This window comes from Lactuca sativa, chromosome 4, assembly GCF_002870075.4.
Source record: "Lactuca sativa cultivar Salinas chromosome 4, Lsat_Salinas_v11, whole genome shotgun sequence".
NCBI lineage: Eukaryota > Viridiplantae > Streptophyta > Magnoliopsida > Asterales > Asteraceae > Lactuca > Lactuca sativa.
Window position 1 is genome coordinate 250,607,636 of NC_056626.2, and position 21,544 is coordinate 250,629,179.

Here is a 21,544-nt window from a genome sequence, read left to right on the forward strand (position 1 = left end):
GCTTTGATGCATGAAATGATGCGAAGATTGGAACTAAGTTTATTGCCGTAGATCATGAGGGTCTGGCCAGAAGGAAGATTGAGACGGATGGATTTTTCATAACAAAGAATATCAACATGATTGGGACTCTACCAATCCATGCCAACGATAACATCAAAGCTCTTTATGGACACCGACATAAGGTCGATGGAAAAGGAATGATTGTTTAGGGTAAGGGTGCAGCCTATGAATATATAGTTAGCGTCCTCTTTCTCGTCGTTAGCCATCTCGATGGTAAACGTTTCGGTTAATGGTTGAGGACTATGTTTAAGAAGATGTTTGAATGAATGGCTATGAAAACTTCGTTCCGCACCAAAATCGAAAAGGATGCATGCATAAGAGTTGTCGAGAAGGAACGTACCCGTGACAACGGTGGGATCGGCGACTGACTACTCTTGCCCCATAGTTAGAACTCTCCCGGTGTTGTTGGTTGTTGTTGCTTTGGTGTAGTTTCGCTTGTAATGCCCGACCTCACCACAACCGTAGCAGGTTTGACTGACACCTGCTCTGGATGCTTGATTGGTTGGTTGGGCTAGTGTTTTGCAGTTTCGAGCAGTGTGGCCCTTTCTGCCACAGTTGTTGCAGACCATCTCACGGCATGAGCTAGAAATGAGATGATGGTAGTTCCACTTGTCGCACCTCGGGAGGTTACTAGCATACCTGCTGGTGGGTGCTTGAGCTGTAGGAGTAGCAACAGGGGTAGTAGCAGCGTGGACTGCTACTGTTTGTTGTTTCTTTGAGGTCTCTTGCGAAGACTGACCCTTCTTCTGTTTCCAGAATTTTCTTTTCTCACCACTCCCTTTAGCCGGTTCAGGAGTGGTGGTCACTTCATCGAGATCGACTCCATGATCGATCAGAGTCTGCGCCAGGCACTTTGCGCTGTCGAAGGTGTTTGGCCTAGCAGCCAAGACATTTCCTTTGGTTGGCTGGGTCAGCCCCCAAATAAAGCTTTCAATCTTTTTGCTTTCCGGGGTGACCATTCCCGGACAAAGGAGCGCTAGGTCTTCAAACCTAAAAGTGTAGGCGGCAACATCGGAACCCTTCATCTTTAGGTTCCAGAGTTCATGCTCCAGTTTCTGCATTTCGCCCCACGGGCAGTACTCGGCAAGCATTAACTCCTTCAAGCTCTCCATACCCATGGTGTTTGCTACTGGCAGGGTTAAGGATTTGACTCGGCCATTCCACCAAGTCAATGCATTGTTGGTGAAAGTGCAGGCGGCGAATTTCACCTTGTTGGCCTCCGAGCAAGAACAGATTTCGAAGATAGACTTGATCTTCGTGAACCATCGAGTCAGGGTAATGACACCTCCAGTGCCATTGAAAGATGTGGGTTTCGCATTCATGAAATCTTTGTAGGAACACTCCTTCTGGTGTCCCTGACCACTTTCCTAGTTTTAGGGCTGAGTACCACCTCCTGGCCTACCAGGACCGTCGGGGTTCATCTGTGACATTGCAGTAGCCACAACAGCAGTAACGGCTGCCTGAAACATGACAGGATTGAATTGAGGAGGAGGTGGTGGCGGTGGATTGTTGTTCTTTGAGCTGGGTCTTTTCTTCGGAGGCATCTTGATCTAAAATGATCAGAAAAGAGAGGATGGTAAGTCCTCTTAATTTAGAAGATACGAAACAAGATGTATCTCTAAAGGACAAATAAAGTGTTCTGCTAAGCAATAGAATAGGAAAGAGCTACTAAAGCAAGTTAACTATCACTAAGGAAAGAATGAGTAGCAACACTTGGAATGAATTTCTACAACGTATTCGTCTTTGGCTAAAATACTCCTATAGTATTTTATGTTTTGTTGCGACGACGACTTATTGTTTGGATATTTGGTAAGTTTTAGGCCTGCTGTGCACCACAGTCACTCCCAAGCGCCAAAATGCATTAGGATCGAATTTCCCGAAATAGAAAACCTGCTAAATAAAAGTGTTGTTTTTTTATGTGTATACATATATGATTTAATTCAATGTAGACAGATGATTTAAATAACTATTACTTTATTAACACAACATAAACATAGTACATAAACAATTACAAAATTCAAAGAAAAGAAAACTTACAATTTGGATCCATGAGTATGAGATCCTTACACACTTCTACGATATTGAAAACTTCTACAACTTCAGACACTTCAAACACACAGACAATACAAAGGGAATTTAAAGAGAGATATGAAAATTTTCGGATTCCTTCTTCAAATGAGCAAGGCTCTATTTATAGGCAGTCTTCGGACTTGAAACCCGGACTTCAGCATAAATTTTGTCTTGGAAAATGGTTTTGTTTTCTTCTAATAGAAAAATCATTTGGTTTTATTATCTCAGTCAGATTCTCTGAAAAATGACTGCAGAGATTCCACTTAATTTTCAGAGATTCCATCTTCTTTGGCTGGATCCGATTGTTTTATTGGTTTTGTCTTTTTTCGTTCTTCTTGTTAGATGCACCTTCTTTGGAGTGAATACTTGCAGCTTCATTCATTAGTTGATCATCTTGTTCTTCTAAACTAATACCATCCATATCTTCATTAACGAAATATCCTTGTGAGGACATGTTGTCATCATCTTCCAACGAGAAATCTGTTAACATTTTTTCTCGTTTTTGGATTAGTTTATTTAGTTCATCATGGGAAATAATTGGATTTTCTCTTAATATTTTTTTCCGTATAATGGACCATAGCAACTCATCTTCATTATTAGCCTGGGTATCCACCTCAGGAGACTTTAATTTTTGATTATTGTCATGCTCTGCTAGAGCATCCATAACTTCACCAATGATATCTTTAGGGTCGAATTTTTGCCACCATTTAACCCAATAAGTTCTTCTCAAGGAGGGTATATTAGCATAGTTTTGTCCAACATGTAATCTCCAGGCCCATATCCATGGCACCTTATATTTTGATACAAATAAAAGCAAGGCTTTATTTAACACTAAGGACATATCTTTTTCCTTTATTTGGGGATGAATATTACAAAATATTTCAAATGCCCTTTTTAGTTCTTTTGGGAAAATTTCTTGTAGAGGACACAGTCTTTCCCATGTTGATAAGAACCAATTTGGAAAATCTGTATTAATATCAAAGTCTTTAACAAACGTAAAGAACCAACTATGGCTTCTAGTTAAATATTGATAATAAAAAGCATATTTCCATGCTTTAATGTAATCCCAATATGTAATACTACATTGATTTAGGCTATTTTCGCTTGTTACAATCCTTAATTGATTTGGACTTGTACCCCATTCATTTATGGGCATGATTTTTACTATTTTTGCCTTGCTGAAGGCAATTGTTTCCTGGCCCCTGTCAACAATTATTATTTTATGATCAAAGATCACGGATCCTGTTATTTTCAAAATTTGTTCATAACAATCTCTAGTTTTCCTTCCTTCCAAAGGGAAGTAACAATAGGGCTCAAAATATTTGTGACACAATTTGTAAGGCTCATCGCGACACCTTAAGTCAGTTTCTTCTAATTCAATGATATCATCCACTATGTTAAATTTTTGATTCATAAATTCATTTTGTTCTTCAGATAAGAGAACGTCCCTTACCGTTTTTGAAGAACCCTCTGAGTTTTCTTGAATTCTTGGGAAATTTGTATTATTGAAGGTTGGAATCATTCTTCCCCTTCCCATACCTCTGTATGAGGCCCTTCCGCGAGTGCTTCTTGCTCCTCGCATGACTGGGATCCCTGTAAAAATTCACGGGTTAAATAATCGGGTAGAGAATTTGATTCTCCTTTTATATATTCAATCTTAAAATCAAATACTGATAAAATTGCTTGCCAACGAGCAAAGACTTGTTTGGAGACAAGGTTTTTAACATATTTATCTATAATTTCTTTTGCCGATTTGCAATCAATTCTTAATAGGAATTCTTGATTTAGTAAATCCTCTTGAAATTTAGAAATACATTTGATAATAGAGAGCATTTCTTTTTTAATAGTTGAATAATTTTTTTGCGTATCATTCCACTTCCCAGAAGTAAATCTGACTAATTCTTCTTTATTTTTGTGAGGATTTATTTGTTTTAGAATGCCTCCATATCCGATATTAGAAGCATCTGTTTCTACTATCTTTTTCCAATTTTCATTTGCTAAAGAAAGGCATGGGATCTTTTTTACTTTAAGCTTAATTAGTTTTACCGCTTTAGTATGATCTTGTCCCCAAGGAGGAGGGTTTTTCTTTAAACGATCATAAAGTGGAGCGCTATCTATAGCAAGATCTTTATAAAAGTCAAAAATATAATTTAGACTTCCTAGAAATCTTTGTAATTGAGTTTTATCTTTAATTTCATCAGGAAAATTATCTGCAAAGTTTATAGACCTATCAATTGGAAGATATTTTCCTTTTTCAATCTCATGACCAAGGAAACGAACTTTTGTCTGGAAAATTCTCATTTTCTTCTCTGAAATAACTAACCCATTATATTTGGCAGTTTGGAAGAAAATATTCAAATGTTTAAAATGTTGATCAATATTTTTTGAAAAAATCAAAATATCATCAATATAAACAATCATGAAATCAGAGTAAACATAGAATATATCATTCATAATATTTTGAAATTATGAAGGGGCATTTTTTAGTCCAAATGGCATAACATTCCATTCATATTGACCAAATGGTACAACAAAAGCGGTCTTGTATCTATCTTCTTCATGAATTTGGATTTGCCAATATCCTGATTTAAGGTCGAACTTTGAGAAAATAGAAGCCTCATCTAGACGGCTTAGAAGGTCCTTTTTATTAGGAATTGGATAATAAATCCATTTTAGAACTTTATTGAGAGGTTTATAGTTTATTACTAGTCTCGGACCCCTCTCTCTTTTTCGGAATTTTTATTCACATAATATGTTGAACAACTCCATGGAGATTTACTTTTTCTTATTAAATCTTTCTCTAAAAATCCTTGAATTTCTCTTTTACAGAGATCAACCATTTCTTTGTTCATTTGTATAGGGCGAGCCTTTGTGGGAATATCTTTTTCATTAAAATCATTTTCATAAGGTAGACGAACTACATGTTTTTTCCTTTCCCAAAAAGCTGAAGGAATTTCACTACAAATTTCTTCTCTCATTCGGTTTTCTAAAGCTTTTATTTTTCCTTTTATTAAAGGATTCTCAAAACTTGTTTGTAGGTTGCAAATCTTTATTTCTTCCTTAATGAAATTTATTTGATTTTCTTTGAAAACGAGTTCCCTTTTTAATTCATTTATTTTGCTACTTCTAGGTTTTGTAATAAATTTAAATAAAATTTTCTTTCCTTGTAAAGTTGTAAGTATTCCATTGGAATCTATTCTTTCCATAGGTTTAATTTGGTGTAAAAATGGATTTCCTAGGATTAAGTCTTGTGATAGTTCTTTCATCACAATAAAATCGTTTTTTTAGACATATCCCATTATTACAAACAAAGGCATTTTTTAATTTATAGGATAATATCATTTTCGTTCCATTAGCTGCGGTGATATTGTTTTTATATCTAAGTTTATCAAAATATTTAGTTGGAACTAATCCTTCTTTTATACAATTCATATCAGCGCCACTATCTACTAATGCAATTACTTCTAAACTATATTCCTCATTTATAACTAAATTAATTTTAATATACCATTTTTGATAGTTTATTTCTTGAAGAAGGAAGTTATCGAGTTCGGTTTCGTTTTCTATTTCTTTTTCTAAAATTCTATCTTTAGAAGTTCCTATGCTAATAATTTCTTTTCCCTTTTCCATCTTACTAAGTCTGGTTTTGATTCCTGCCATTTCTTCTTTTAATATATTTATTTCGTATTTTAAATCATTAATAGTTGGCTCCTTGGTAGGTTGAGTATGAAATTTGTTTAACACTTCATCTAGAGAGTATGAAAATCGTTCTATTTTTTCATTTTCTTCTATTTTTTCATTTTTATTTTCTACTGATTTTTCATATTCAATAAGTCTTTTTAGAGCATTTCGTTTTTTCTGAGGTTCTTCTATTTGCTCCAGTAGATCTAGAATGAATTTTTGTTCACTAGTTATTACATTTATGCTCAAACCATTCATATCTAGAATGGATTTGTAATAATCAATCTTATTACTACATTCTATACACTCAGAACTATTATCAGTATTACTATCTGAACTTTCTGAGATGATATCAAGACTCTCACTATCTGGGTAATCTGTCGAGGATTCATCGTCACTGTTTTCTATTAGCTCACATACTTTTCTTTTGATATCTTCATCAATTTGTATTTCTTGAATCTTTTTCTTATAATCATTCTTTCTTTTAGACCAACAGTTATTCGCGTAGTGGCAATTTTTACCACAATTGTTACAAACTATATCCTTAAATACTTTTTTAGATTTTCTTCTTTCAAATTTATTAGGTTCTCCTTTAAACCTTTTCCTCTTTTTCCTTTTATACATTCTAGTGTTTTGTGTGTTTATCTTTTTATTTTTTGTGAGGGCTGGTCTTTTTGGTATATCAAAAGCAAATTGATCACAAAATTGACCCAATTCTTTTCTACTTCTAAGCCCCTGTTTCTTAAGTTGGGCTTTAAGATTTAGATCATTACATAATGACAAGCCTTCACTTGTGCATTCTAATATGATATCACCATACGTATATTGATCATAAGGAATTGTTCCTCCATGACGTGATGAAATTCTATTTCTAATTCTTTCGGCGAAAAGAGGGGGCAAACCGCTTATAAATTTTTCTTTCCAGAATGAATTATTAGCATCATTTCGAAGCATGATTTTTGCCAAGAAAACATCTTTATACCATCTATAATGGGTTAGTGTGGGGCATTTTAGGTTCATTATTAATCCTTTATTTCTTTCTTGATGATTTTGTGGTGTTCCTATAAAATGTTTTACTATTGCATTTATTAGACAATAAACAACATCATCTTCTTGTACCTGGATTGAATGTGTGCCTTCTTGTTTTATAACTATTTTTTTAGCGTATAATATTTCATTTTGTTGAGAGATGGTAAGGATATTATCCCATCATCCTTTTAGACTTCCTATAAAACATGATGCTATCATTTTTGCACAAGTTTCATCTTTATTACCTATTAATTTTGAAGCAGTAGCATATAATAGCATTTTATTCATATAATTTAAGACTTGGTATTCTGTCATTCCGTCTATATTCCATTCATATATTTCTTTGGGATTATAGCTTACTTGAGCTGTCAAAGCTTCTTCTTCATAAGTTAAGTCTAATGGGCTAGGCCTTGGATAATAGTATCTTCCTCCAGTTAATTGTATTTGAGGTCTTGTGTTTTGTATTTTGTTAATCTGTGTATTAGACATAAATTGTTCTTCTAATTTTTCTATATCTGATTCATCACAATCACTATAGTTTTCATTTACTACTTGTAATTTCCCTATTTCCATATTTTTAAACTTTTCAGTAAGTATATCTAAAAAGTCTTCACTATTCTTTTTCCCTAGACTATATTCTCCAGGTTTAAACTGAATTGTTGGTTTAATTATTGGTACATAAGTGGTAGGACTTTTGTATTCTACATTTTCTGGAGTAGTTTGGTCATCTAGTTTTTCTTCTATTCTTTCTAAGTGCTTCCCTAGAGTTTGAATACTTAGATTAGTATGATTATTTTGCTTAAAGATTTTATTTATATCATTTGAACAAATTTCTCTTTTTTCATCTAAGGTTTTAGCAAAGGGGGATGCCTCAAAACTTTCTAATTTGATTGGTTGTAGGGGTGGATGCACAGATCTTATTTTTTTACCTTCTATGGTTTCCCAAGTTTCTATATAATCTATTATTGGATTTATACTATGTTTTGTTTTTTGTTTTATATACCATATAGCAAATGGTATGATCTGTTTTTCTTCTTCAATATATTCATAAAATTCATCTTTTATTTTTAGTATTTCTTCTTTATTAAACTTGTTAAAAAACCAAGTTCTAAAGTTAATATATTTTTCTTGCATGAATTCTTTATGTATCTCTATTTTATTGTACGACATAATTCATATCTGTGGTTGTCGAGGATCCTCCTTCCGATTTTTCTTCATATATACTATGTGGAATACTTTGATTAGAGTCTTTTAGGCCTCTGAATTGTATATTATCATCTATAATGTTTTCTTCCTTATTTCTTTTGTAAGGTATATTATTACATGATGAAGACCTTTGTAAAAATGAAAGCGATTTTTTGTCATATTCAGTGACTTTAAACTGAGTTTTTCTACCACTATTGGCAAAGACAATTTCTGTCCTTCTGGAGTTTGTAATATTTGATCTAGTTGTCTATTTTCTACAGGTTGTGGTGGAGTTGCTTCTGCTAGAATCTAGTTTCTGGCAACTGGATATTTTCCCAAGAGATTGCCCTTGGTGTCATCATATTAGATTTATTTGAATCCATCTCTATTAATGTTGTTCTACCTTTTATACTTTGATACCTATTTTTTGGGTTTAACGTATTCATAACTTTGTAATAAACTCTATAACTAATGGCAACATGCTCACTATTTTGTATCATATTATAGCCTTTAGTTTGTATATTCCAGGTTAAAGTTTTTAATATATGAGGATCTGTTAATAAAACAGGGAAATGTGGTAAGCAATTAAAATAAACTGGACCATTGCAAAGACTTGTTTCTACAAGTCCTAGTAGTGAGTCTCCAAAGTCTAAATGCCTACAATCTCTTAAGGCTACCATCAAGCAAGCATTTAAACCTTCTCTAGTCAAAGGCTTTAAACTAACTTGAACTAATCCTATATGTAAAAATTGATACATATCTTTAAATCTATAGACAGAAGGATTAAATAATTCAATTTGTTCGTATCCCTCACGAATAGGTATTGTTCTTTCTACCAAATTAATTATCTTTTTTGATCTGAAATCCATTATTGGTATTTTATATACTTTTTCTATTGGCATGGGTGGCATACTCCATGCATGTATTCTTTTCATTTTCTAATTCCGCATTCAATTTTATTAGCCTATTATTATTATTATTATTGTTATGATTGAATATTTTAAACATTTTAACTAGTAAAGTAAAGCAACTACAAGAAACAAAGAAAAGGTAAATAAGAGAAATACGTGTTAAGATAAACCTTATGGGATGAACTCCAAGTGTATCTTACTCATGAATGGTATGGTATTCTGGGTAGGTTTACTAATGCTCATGTCTTATTCTCGAGCAGGTGATTATCAGTGTTTGGTATAACAAACATGCTCGGTCAATGGGAATTTTCAGGCAACAAATGGCATTTTCGCCTAAAAAAGCCTTAAACCAACCACGACTAGATGAAATCACGAATTTGCAAGTATGTTAGGCTAAACCACAAGCTAGGAAGGTTAACTTACAGTTGTGAAGCTTGAAGGGGTGTTTCTAGATCAATCCCGAGTTGTAGAGAGAATAGAGAGAGAAAGTTCTAAGGTGTGTGAAATAGGTTCAAATGGAGACCACTCAACCCTTATATAGGGTTTAGTTCACGGCCAAGTGGGGATCCACCCAATCCCGACATTAAATGGAGTTTAATATTGTACCCGATTAAATGGCCATAACCCGATTTAGTCGTGAACTAGAAATTTTTCCGAAAGAATTCGGGGGTATTTCACGTGATTTTATCACTTTCAGACTCATATAAAATATACAACAATAACCCAAATGGATTTACTTAACTCAAAAGTTAGCGGAAAATTTTTAATAAAAATAAATTTTATTAACGGAAGTGGGTTACCTTGACGGAAAAAATTTCGGGTTGTCACAATTGGCAATATCTTGAAAGGTATCAAGACACAAGATTCTTTTGGAGATTTCTTGGCATTATCATATGGCAACATTTTGAGCTAGCCTCAAAAGTACATAGCTCATAGGCTTGAACTAGATGAAATGGTTTATATTCTATTTGCTTGGAAAATGAATTCATCATTTACGCCATATTGTGTATATGACATTGTATTTGATCATGTTGTAAGTGTGTCGTAACATACTAGTTGAATACATGGTTAAGTCATTGGATGAATAAGAGAGCATTCTAAGAGTACTTTAGATGAACTAAGAGAATGTATATGAGACAATCAGTTTAGGAAGAGTCTTTATGGAAGAGCTACAAAAGATGTTAATTTCTAAACAAATACAAATAATTATGAATTATAATTGGACTTTGACTTCATTATGGAATGAAGGGTAAGTTTTGTTGGAATGTGGTCCAAGCAAAACATAATGACACAATCTACTACAATATAAGAATACACTACTTTCAAAGTTGAATTCAAATATGATTGGATGAATGAGATCATTGAAAAACTATGTTGATTTCTAACATTCAAGGATCGCATAGAAATCTTTGTGACCTTGAGAGTATACTTAATCAAGCTAAGAGAATCTATGTCATGGAAGAACACCAATCATATTCTCCATGATATTTAACTATACTTAGAGTAAATTTAAGTATGGAGATGATAATATTCACAAAATTCACACAGATTAAATTTCATCAGATCCATTGATAAAGTCATTCTTTTGATCTAAGTATGAATGGTCACACTTCAGCTGTACGACTTTATTATTCTAGAAATGTTTTTTTGATTTGAATTTGGTATTTGGATATTGGAACATTATAACAAAAACTATTAGATAATGTTATGATATATTGGGATATAGTCATCACATTAGTACTTGTTGTGTTATATATTAACATGTTTAATCCATGAATAATGTTATTATTCTAAAGGTTCGTAGTCGGTTATAATTGTGGGAGCAATTATGAAGTAAGACTAATATGAATTGGATTGCTTGAGTCTCACCAGATGAAAGTAAGCAAGTAGTTGTAACCAAGTTTCATAGATACTTGTCAGAGAACTAGTATTGAACTGACCCGCATCAAGATCATCTCATGGATCGCTATCATGAATAATACTTGATTAAAAGGTACTATCTTTGTCTCCTTAACACCTGAGATACATAGTGGAACTTAAGTGTAGGGAATAATATGCTTTGATAATGGTCAGATGTTGTTCCTTAACCATGCAGTTATAAAAGCCATTTTCAGGTATGGTGTGAACTATGCATGAGGCTTATGTAGCCAAGATGAGATTTGTTCCTCTTATGTCCTGAGAATTAGACATCTAAGGCACCTTACCAAAAGTTGAACAACCAATGAGATTGATCGTGATCCGAATCTCATGTTCAACATGATGTCTGTAGCAAAGGGATAACTGATAAACTTACCTTATACACCAATTGTAGCTTTGAGTTTTTTTGGAATTGGGCGTTGATAGAATGGCAAAAACAGTCGTATGGTCTTAGGGAAGTGAAATGTTGCTAGAAGTTCACCACTGTCTATATCAGTTTAATATGAGTCTTGCGCAAGTCGGAGATTGAAAGATCTTATATGCTTAAGTGATATTGCTAAATAACATATGATACTAATGGGTCAGACTAACAACAACTTGATACAATTGATTATTTATTAGAAATTGATTTTAATAAATATTCAATAAAACTCTTATAATTAAACTGAAAATTATTTATTTCATGGAAATAATAAATTCCATTAGCAGGTAACTTAATATATATATATATATATATATATATATATATATATATATATATATATATATATATATATATATCATATGGTATGATTTATAGGTCATGTACAAAATTTTTAGACTAGTTGAATCCTTTTGTCTTTCTCCTAAAAGACAAAGTTTATGTTTTATAAAAGAGTTTATAAAAGTTTGACTTTCTTTCTTCTTCTTTATGCAATTTTCGAGATATGGAGGAAAGGAAGAAGTGTATGACTTGTCTAATCATGCTTTAAAGGCATGAGAGACATGCTTATAACAATGGGGATACGTTTGCTTAAACTGCTAAGGACTAATGGTTAATAACTTCACTTTATGCATATAAATAAGAGAGCTTGCACTTGTATTGTTGTCTCATTGATTCCTTGATGAAAAATCCGAATCCTCTCTTCCCTCTCCCTTTCTCTCTAGTTTTGGTTAGAAAACTAGAAGAACAGTTGCATCTTCAAGCCCTCTTTAAGTTCATATTGGTTATGAACTTAAATATTATGGGTTTAAGAGTTTTGGACTAGCATCTACATCAAGTTGAGTCATTGTTGGTGTCTCAAAGGTTCCACTTTCTTCATCAACTTCCAAGCCTCCCGAGAGGACCCAAAGAACTACAAAGGTTGTTATTTCTTCACCTCTTCTTTGGTTGGTGTTTTAATCTTTCGATAACTTGCAAGAAGATACTTGGTGGGTATAAAATGTTTATGTTATTTCAAAAATTAAAATCTTCCGTTGCCATATTTTTCTAGTTTATGAAACTATTTTTGAACTAAAAACCCAATAATTGGTATCAGAGCCACCTTGCAAGTTTTGTTAGATTTTTTATTTTTGAAATCTTAGTTTTTGGAGAATATGGATAACTTGTTTTTGTATAAAAATAAGTTCATACATTTTTCTATAACAACTTTTATGTTATTTTATGTGACAAAAGTTTCATGCATCTTTTGTTATTTAAAGTTGTCTTAGAAAAAACAAAGGTTGTTTGATGTGTATATTGGTGTATATGATGTGCATAAACTAGCTAATGACCAATGTGTTGTTATGTTGTTGTGTTGGTTATTTTTATTTTAAAATGGTTGTAATAATTTATTTATTCATATGGTATGTAATAAATTAAATATATTAGTTTTCTTGTTTATTTTTGTAAAGTAATAAACTAGTTTTTAGAAACAATTTTCTGGTACAAAGATGTAACAAGAAATGAAGTTTGGACCTTGTCTTTTAAGTCAGTATCCTGATATGTTATGCTAGTATGATGTGTTTGATCTATATCCTGGTAGATAGGATGGTATTATACTGTTATGATATGTTAGATCAATATCCCGATAGATAGGATGATGTTATGCTAGTATGATTTGTTAGATCGGTATCCTGGTAGATAGGATGTTATTATGTTGCTATGATCTGTTTGATCGGTTTTTCTATCTATAGAAAATTATGTGATTATCTGATATATGTGCACATGTTTGACTGGTGGCTGAGGCTTATCTGCTTTGTGCGAGAGCCAACAGACCTGGGCATTCCAACCCAAAGGTTGTGGGCCGTGAGTATTCCATCCAAAGGATGATTGGACTCATAGTATGTGGGAATTCCAACCCGAAGGTTGAGGGCTTGGGGTATTCCAACCCGATGGTTGATTGGACCCATAGTATGACGCTTTTGTGAATATATGTATATTGTTGTGTGTATGGGTATTTTGGGGAACTCACTAAGCTTCGGGCTTACAATTTTGGATTTTGTTTCGGCTACTTCAGATGATCGAGGGAAGGCGAAGGCGTGATTGTACACCTCCTCATGTTTTGTGATCTGGAATTTCTGGGATACTCTGATGTTTAAAATATTTTGAAAACACTTTGTAATAATTAATGGTTTTAATTGGTTGAAAAAGTTTTAAACTGGCTTGATTTTTATGGGTGTTACACGACCGTTTTGCCAAAAAGGTGCCACGACGTAGCTAAATGATGGCCACAACGTGGAGGTCAACCGACATTGATTTTGACCGTTTATTTTTGACTAGGTATGACTTTTAGTCAAATTAATCATTTTGGAAGGTAGACTAAGGGTTTACCTTGTATGACTTCGTAGGAGGTGTGTAGCACCTGCTTTCCAGCTATGTAAGCTTGTTAGATGTGGTCTGGAATTGTGATGTGGGTTTTTTCACTATACTGTACAGGGTGCTAGCTATCTTCGTGTCTCTTGCATGAAAGACCATGGTTTGGCTCTTGGCATATGTATGAAAGACCAGGTTTTGGTCCCTGGAACTTATATGAAATACCAGGGTTTGGCACTTAGTAGTTGTATGGAAGACCAATTTTTAGCTTCTATAACTTGTACAAGTAAAGACCATGATTTCGCCTGTGGCAGAAAGTGATGGTAAGACTATGATTTGGCCCATATCATTCATTTGGGGTTGAGATATACTTGTTATGTTTTGTATGGTATTTGGTATTTTAGGGAACTCACTAAGCCTTGTGCTTATGGTTTTATGGCTTAAATGTTTCAGGTACTTCTAGTTCCAAATGGAAGGGCCCGTCATGATCGTTCTAAATCCCTTGAAGATCGTTCGACATTTTTATTCAATAAATTCAAATGTTTGAGAATACTTTTTATGTTGTTTGGTTTTGAAAAAAATTGGTTGTAACATTTTCGGGTGTTTGGAAAAATAAAAGTTTTGCTAGTATTTTGGGATGTTACAAGTTGGTATCAGAGCCTTGGTCTGAGGGATTCAGGCACACTCTTGGGTATGTCTGAACTCAAAGTGAGGAATTGATAAATGTTTTTATGTAAGAAAACAACTTTTTATAAAAAGTTATTAATAAGGAAATGGGTGTGATTCGTGCAATCATCCGAGCTCAAGTAAGTGATTCCCATAATACCCATACATGAATGTTATATTTTAGTATGTTATTGTGTGAGTTGCATGCTAAATTAAGGCGAATGATCCCTTCAAGAATTTCATGATATAATTGCCTGATATTGTGATGCATTATAGCCTAGGGAATTGTTTGTTATGTGGTACATGTATTGACAATGTTAATTGGTAAGTGTATGTTTTAAAATTGTACACGATAGGGATTATATAGCCTTAGAATGATTTATTTAGCCTTATGTCCTATTACTTGTTTGGTTGTGGTCTTAGGTTAGAATCATTTATTCGACAGTCTATTTGATCTTGTATTGTCTATAATTGGCATGTATAAGGAAACCACCAGTGTTGGTAGAGATTCCTAGTAATGCATTAGCAAGTAAGATGAGGATTCTTAGGAGATCCTAGGAAGTGTTGTAGTAAGATGTGTATGATGTTTAGCAACGGGATAATAAGAGTATTGTTTTGAAGTAACTTACAAGATTCAGGATGATTCTTGAGGAAAGTATGGATAAGTGTGAAATGTAGTATTGGGCCTGCATTAATGGATGCACATGATTTGTAGTCGAATCACGGAGAGGCATATAAAATCAAGGGAGCTTATAGCGTGATGGATTTTTTGGGTATGTTCTGATCTTTTTTTATTGTTACCTTTTAACATGGTATTGATTACCCGAGATTCTAGTTCAGGCGCTGATGTTGAGCCAATTGATGAGAGGATACACGGTTTTATCATGTCTGAGATCACATGCAGTATCTTTGATGTGACTCATGTGATGTTCGGTACTATCAATGAAGGGATCATGGAGATAGTAGATGAGCTCCTGGGGGCCCTTCGTGCATAGAGTGCAGCTGGTCAGTTTAGGGCACATACTCTCACCTTTCGGGAGTTCAAGGCATATAGAGCCCCAAAATTCTTTGGGAAGAAGAACCCTATTACCACCAGACAGTGGATTGCAGATATAAAGATCACTCATCAGATGAGTTTATGCATTGAAGGGATCGAGGGTGAGGTTTACATCTTACCTTTTCAAGGATCGAGCTCGCGATTGGCAGGAAGATGTTGGTTATGCCTTAAAAGTAGAGGTCGTGGAGTCCATGGCGTGGCATGATTTTGTTATGAGATTCAAAGTATAGATTTTACTTGTTATCAAGGTGCAATAGTTGGCGAGGGAGCTTCAATACCTTCGCAAAATAATGGAGACTGTGGCGGAGATCACCGCCATGTTTAAAGAGAGGGCGTTGTTGGTTTTGTAGTATATGGTGGATATGGAGATAAAGAAGACAATATGTCATGGTATGTTGAGGGATGACATCAAAAAGTCTGTTAGCATCTCGAGATGTAGGATTTTAGAGGATATGATTGACAACGTTCGGGAACGGGAGATTGAGTCGGAGCTTCGAATAAAGTGGAAGCCAACTCAGGTTCAGGTAGTGGAGGGCCCAACGAACAGGCCCAAGACTTTTGACTCACGATCTAGAGGGCAAAAGGGTCGGGGCCATTATGAAAAGTATGGTAAATCATACGATGGAGTCTTTTGATTAGTGGGTTTGGGCTGTTACACGTGTGGCAAGACCGGTCATGTTAGCCGGGATTGCCCTTAGGAATCAGGTCTGATTTGCTTTCATTGCAATTAGATGAGCCACAAGAAGGCCGACTGTCCGAGGTTATCATAAAGGGTGGTGAGGGCACCTGCTCCTCTAATAGATGGTCACCAGGGTAAGGTGGAGGCTCCAATGGTGAACATTTGAGCTTTTCAGTTGGCGGCCAAGGAGGTCCGAACACACCAGATGCTGTCACTAGTATGTATCCCTCTTGTATCTTTTCCTGCTTTAAGTATTTATGCTTATGTTTTATCTTCTTATAATTAGGGGTGTTCCTAGTCAGTAGTGTGACTACTCATGTTCTTTTTGACTTAGGGGCTACACGATCTTTTGTGTCTCTTTCACTTAACAAGAAGTTCATTTAAACTCCTAGAGCGTTTGACTACCCTTTGGAGTTGGAGATTGTTGGTGATCGTATTGTGAGTGCTCCGAGGGTTCACTAGGGTTGAATTCTTGAGTAAGGATGAGCAAAAGGACCGAATCGGCCGGAACCGGCCAAAACCGGACCGGAACCGGGAACCAGCTTCGGCCAAAATCAAGAACCGAACCGGCCCGGCGGTTCTACCGGTTCCGGTTCCACCGGTTCCCGGTTCCTACCGGTTCTTGTCGTGTCTTCAAATGTTGGAACCGGTCCTCGAAAAATAGCATCATACGGTTCCAATTTTTGCCGGTTCTACCGGTTCTGGTTATATCGGTTCCGGTTCCTACCGGTTCCCGGTTCTAAAAATCCACAAAAATAACGTCCCGGTCCCTGCCCGACCGGTTCTATCGGGTTCCGGTTCCGGTTCCAGTACCGGTTCTGGCCGGTTCCCCGGTCCATATGCTAATCCCTATTCTGGAGCTATTCCATGAGAAGTATTGATAGACTTGGTCCCTATTCCTATGAGGGGGACGAAGATCATAGTAAGCATGGATTAGTTGAGTAAGAATGAGTCTATGATCTTTTATGAACATCAACCTAGTGAGATTTTGAACCAGAGTAGATGGAGAGATGGTTATTCATGTCGAGGGTACTTAGTGAGGTCCAACATTTGCTCAATTGTGAGAGTTTGGAGGTATCTCCAATAGGGATGCTCTGGATTCTTGGCATATGATATGCATACTCGGGTTGTAGAGAAGAAGGCTATGTGTGATGTACCTATTATTCAAGAGTTCTCTGATGTGTTTCCCGAGGAATTTTTCGGAGTGCCTCCTGAGAGGCAGGTAGAGTATCAGATTGATTTGATTCTGGGTGCGACTCCGATAGCCAAGGCGCTATACTGCTTAGCATTATCAGAGATGTAGGAGTTGTCCACATACAAGGGGTTTATTAGGCCAGGTAGCTTACCATAGGGAGCACCAGTATTGTTTGTAAAGAAAAAGGTTGGGTCCCATTACGTGTGTATCAATTATCGGGAATTGAACATGTTAACGGTGAAGAATCGTTATTCACTCCCAAGATTTAATGATTTGTTTGATCAACTGCAAGGTGCATCCTAGTTTTCCAAGATTGGATTAAGGTCTGGATATCATCAAATGAGGGTCTAGGATGAGGATGTACATAAGACGACCTTCAGGACTCGATATGGTCATTATGGGTTTGTGGTGATGCCTTTTGGGATCACCAATGTGCTGATAACGTTCATGGTTCTCATGAACCAGGTGTGCAGGCCGATGTTGCACTGATTAGTGATTGTGTTTATTGATGATATCTTGGTCTATTCTAAGTCCATTGAGCAGCATGAGGAGCATCGAAGGGAGGTTCTTGAGACTTTGATAAGGGAGAAACTTTTTGTAAAGCTCTCCAAATGTGAGTTATGGTTGCTCGAGGTTAAGTTCTTGGGTAACCTCATTAACCATTATGATATCTTGTTCGATCTAGCCAAGATGGAGGCTATGATGTAGTGGGAGGTTCCGAGGTCTCCATTTGAGATTCATAGTTTCCTTAGTTTAGCAGGGTATTATCAGAGATTTATTTAAGACTTATCTAAGATTGTGGTTCCTTTTGTTGGGTTTTGAGAATTCTAACACTCCTATGGTGTACATGCAACCCTAAATACCTTGGATCTATGTTTTCTCTATTATACATGCAAATATCAATTTCCAAGGTATTGTTATAACTAGCATAATATAAGGTACATATAATATAAAATCTAGTAGAATTACATACCTCCATGTTGGTGCTTGATTCCATATAGCTCGAGAGCCTAGTGCCCTAAATGTGACACCTCAAATGGTTCACACAACATCAAGTGCACTTGGAATAACCATGAGAGAAAGTAGAACATTTCATGAATCGGTTTGCCCTCCACACACCTAGTGTCCGATTTCTCACATCAGTAAGATGCTTATATAGTTGTTACAATTAGCGTAAACCCTAATTGTCATGGCTTTCCATTTCCTTGGATCCATGGGTTCAAATACACCATGGAGCATCCTATGGGTTTTAGCCCAACTTGATAATCCATGGAGCATTAGCCCACTATATAAGTTATGGATGATTTACACAATCAACCCTTATATTTAATTAGTCTTATTTTGATCGCTTAATTACTTCGAGATTAATTCTTGATCAATACTAATTAAATAATCTCTATTAATATATTAGAACTTATAATATATTAATAAACCTTAAGTGTTATTTCTCTCATTTTAGTCTATCCAAGTGCATGATGCCATGCAACCCAAATGGACCATGCCAGGTCGGGTCAAGTCTTACCAATTATAGTTATGGACTTAGACATTAATCCAACAGTCTCCCACTTGGATAAGTCTAAAACTATTATTGCAAGTATGACTTCATAACCTGACTAGCAATCGTAGCTCTCAAAAGCCGTTGTCGAACTCTGAACAAATCAATGACGCGTCCATTAGATAAGTGATCATATATTACTCCATTCTAGATATCATATGGACTGATACATGGATTATAATCATTCTCTCTGTCCATTTGTTGTTTCTGATTTCCGATTTATGACGACCGACTAATTGAACAAATCAAATCAGTCCAGGCCCGGCCGAGCACTTACGTTTTGTCATCACTAAATCATCGAGGCGCCCACATATATCGCTTTTATCCCGAAGGTAAAAGGAATGGATAAACTTCGACTCATATGCTTTTACTAACTACTTGTTGAATGATACACAAAGGCACGCTTTATAACATCGAGTTACCAATGCGTTTACGTGTAATCAATGTATAACCAACTCATAGTCAACAACTCATATCTCTAGGTTTGAAGAATATAAAATATTATTGTCTCATGATTCACTCGTGATAAAATCCATGAAGTGATTCAAATGAGCATGGGTTGAATCCAATACTTAGAACTTATGAGCACTCATGAATGTTGTAGCAACTCTTGCTATGTCTAATGCACATTAGACAAATTATACAAGCCAAATTCATGACAGTCTTGATTCATATCTACTTCCAACAGACGACTGACTGTGGATGGTTTGAATAACTTAGTCATTTAGGAAGAACGACCTAGTTATTCTGGAAGTCAAAACATGCAAAGTGAAACACAAAATAATACTAATCCTATATGGCTCCAACACTTAGAGTGTAAATAAAACATCTTTTATCTAAGCACCATATTAATTACTCATTATTCATGTTTTGATTAATCAACTTAATACTTGAATTGAAACAATAGTCATGCCATGCTCCAAGCATGCACACTATGTTTACTTATGGTCCTTTCTGTTGTGAAATAGATCAATTGAACATGACTCCAATGATGTTAATTTCACAATCCCAATCCCTTTTGTAAATGTAAGAACACCAAATTCTTGTCATTTACCGTAATCTTGTTAGACTCTAAACTTATATGCAATGATCCTCTTGTAATGAATATACACACAAGTCACAAAGACATGGAAACAGACATTACAAGGTGTTCAATGGAAAGCAATTCCATGGAAATGAAGTCTCAAATTCAAAGTACATTCCTTTGAACATCCTTCTTGCATTAAGTTCTTTAATCTTACACTTATTCAAAGAGTAACTTCCACCTATGTAAACAATTCCATATTCCCATTTTGACCATCACTTTTGAACAAGAGTTTCCTCTTTTCAAAATATGTCAATATGGTCCTTACTTTATACTTCCAATTGTCCATGAGTAACCAATCTTTGGTAAACCTCAAATTGTCCTCGACAATTGCTTAATCATTTTAGTCATATCCAGTTCTAATCCCTTTTCCTCTCTTAATGCCCTAAGCATTAGGAAAATTTTAAAAGGATAACTATTATAGCTCATGTAATCGATCCTATACCCAAAGTATATGGGACATTGTTCGTGCTATAAAATTTTTATTTGCCATATTCTCACAATTCGAACTATGAAGAGGTATGCCGTAATCATAATCGAATTTTGAGAACGCAACATACATAGAATTTCCTTATGTTGAACCATTCCAGCATAACATTCTTATATATCCTTGACTAAAGTAGATTAAAATCTCAATCGAAGCTTGTAGAATTGGAATGAAGTATAAAATCCTATCCCTTAATTATAGGGAAACAACTTTTCAAAGCGAATTGAAACTTTTGTTTTCTATAATTAACATTGCTAACTTGCAACATAATCATCATGCTCCCACTAGCGTAATGATTATTATCTTACTAGCATAACACTTATGCTTCCACTAGCTTTGACATGTACTCAGAAATCAGCTGGACTTCTTGAAAAAACAATACTTTATTGACTTTCTTACCAAAGTTCAGATTTCTGATACAAGATGCTTTGATAAGACTTTATCAAAATCATACACCTTTCCTTAGATAGCTCACTTGTGTGTCTAAATAATTATGAAGAAGGATGTCGTAATCATAATGTTTAGACCTTTTGTTATTCTCACAATTGCTATCTACTTAAAATCTACTTAATGAAAGAGTTTCCTCACCATCATTTTCATGAATTGGAGAGAAACCTTATGACACTTAGATTTTGTGGTGTAAGTGTTCCTATCCATGTGAATTTTTCATAACCATAATCACAAGACAAGGTTAGTGGCAAATCAAAACACATATGGACTGAACTTGTTCGATCTTAATTTCTTGCCACCCGGCAGCATAAGGGCCTACCATTGCTTCCAGGTTGTTATGCAAGCAATTGAGAACTCATAGAACTCACAAGCATAGTCAAAATTTAACTGGAATAGACATAGAAATAAGAATATGTCAACACGATAGGTTAAAAACCTCAAGGTGGGCTAGTGATTAACAAACGTCTTGATTAGTTCTTGAACCTATCTTAAGATCTTTTAGACTCCCACTAACCTCTTGACATACAAGACTCTCTTGCCAAATATTCAAGAGATAGTGCGGATTATTTTACAAACACTTCACACAATTGGCCTTAGTTGGTCTTTGTTTTATCAAAAACATCACAACTTACAGATTTCAAATGTACAAGAGTAAGAAAACATTTTACTCTACATTTGACAAGTGTTTTAAACCTTTCTTAAGATTATGTCACTCATGGCTCAATCTTGGAGTATGACTCTAAGA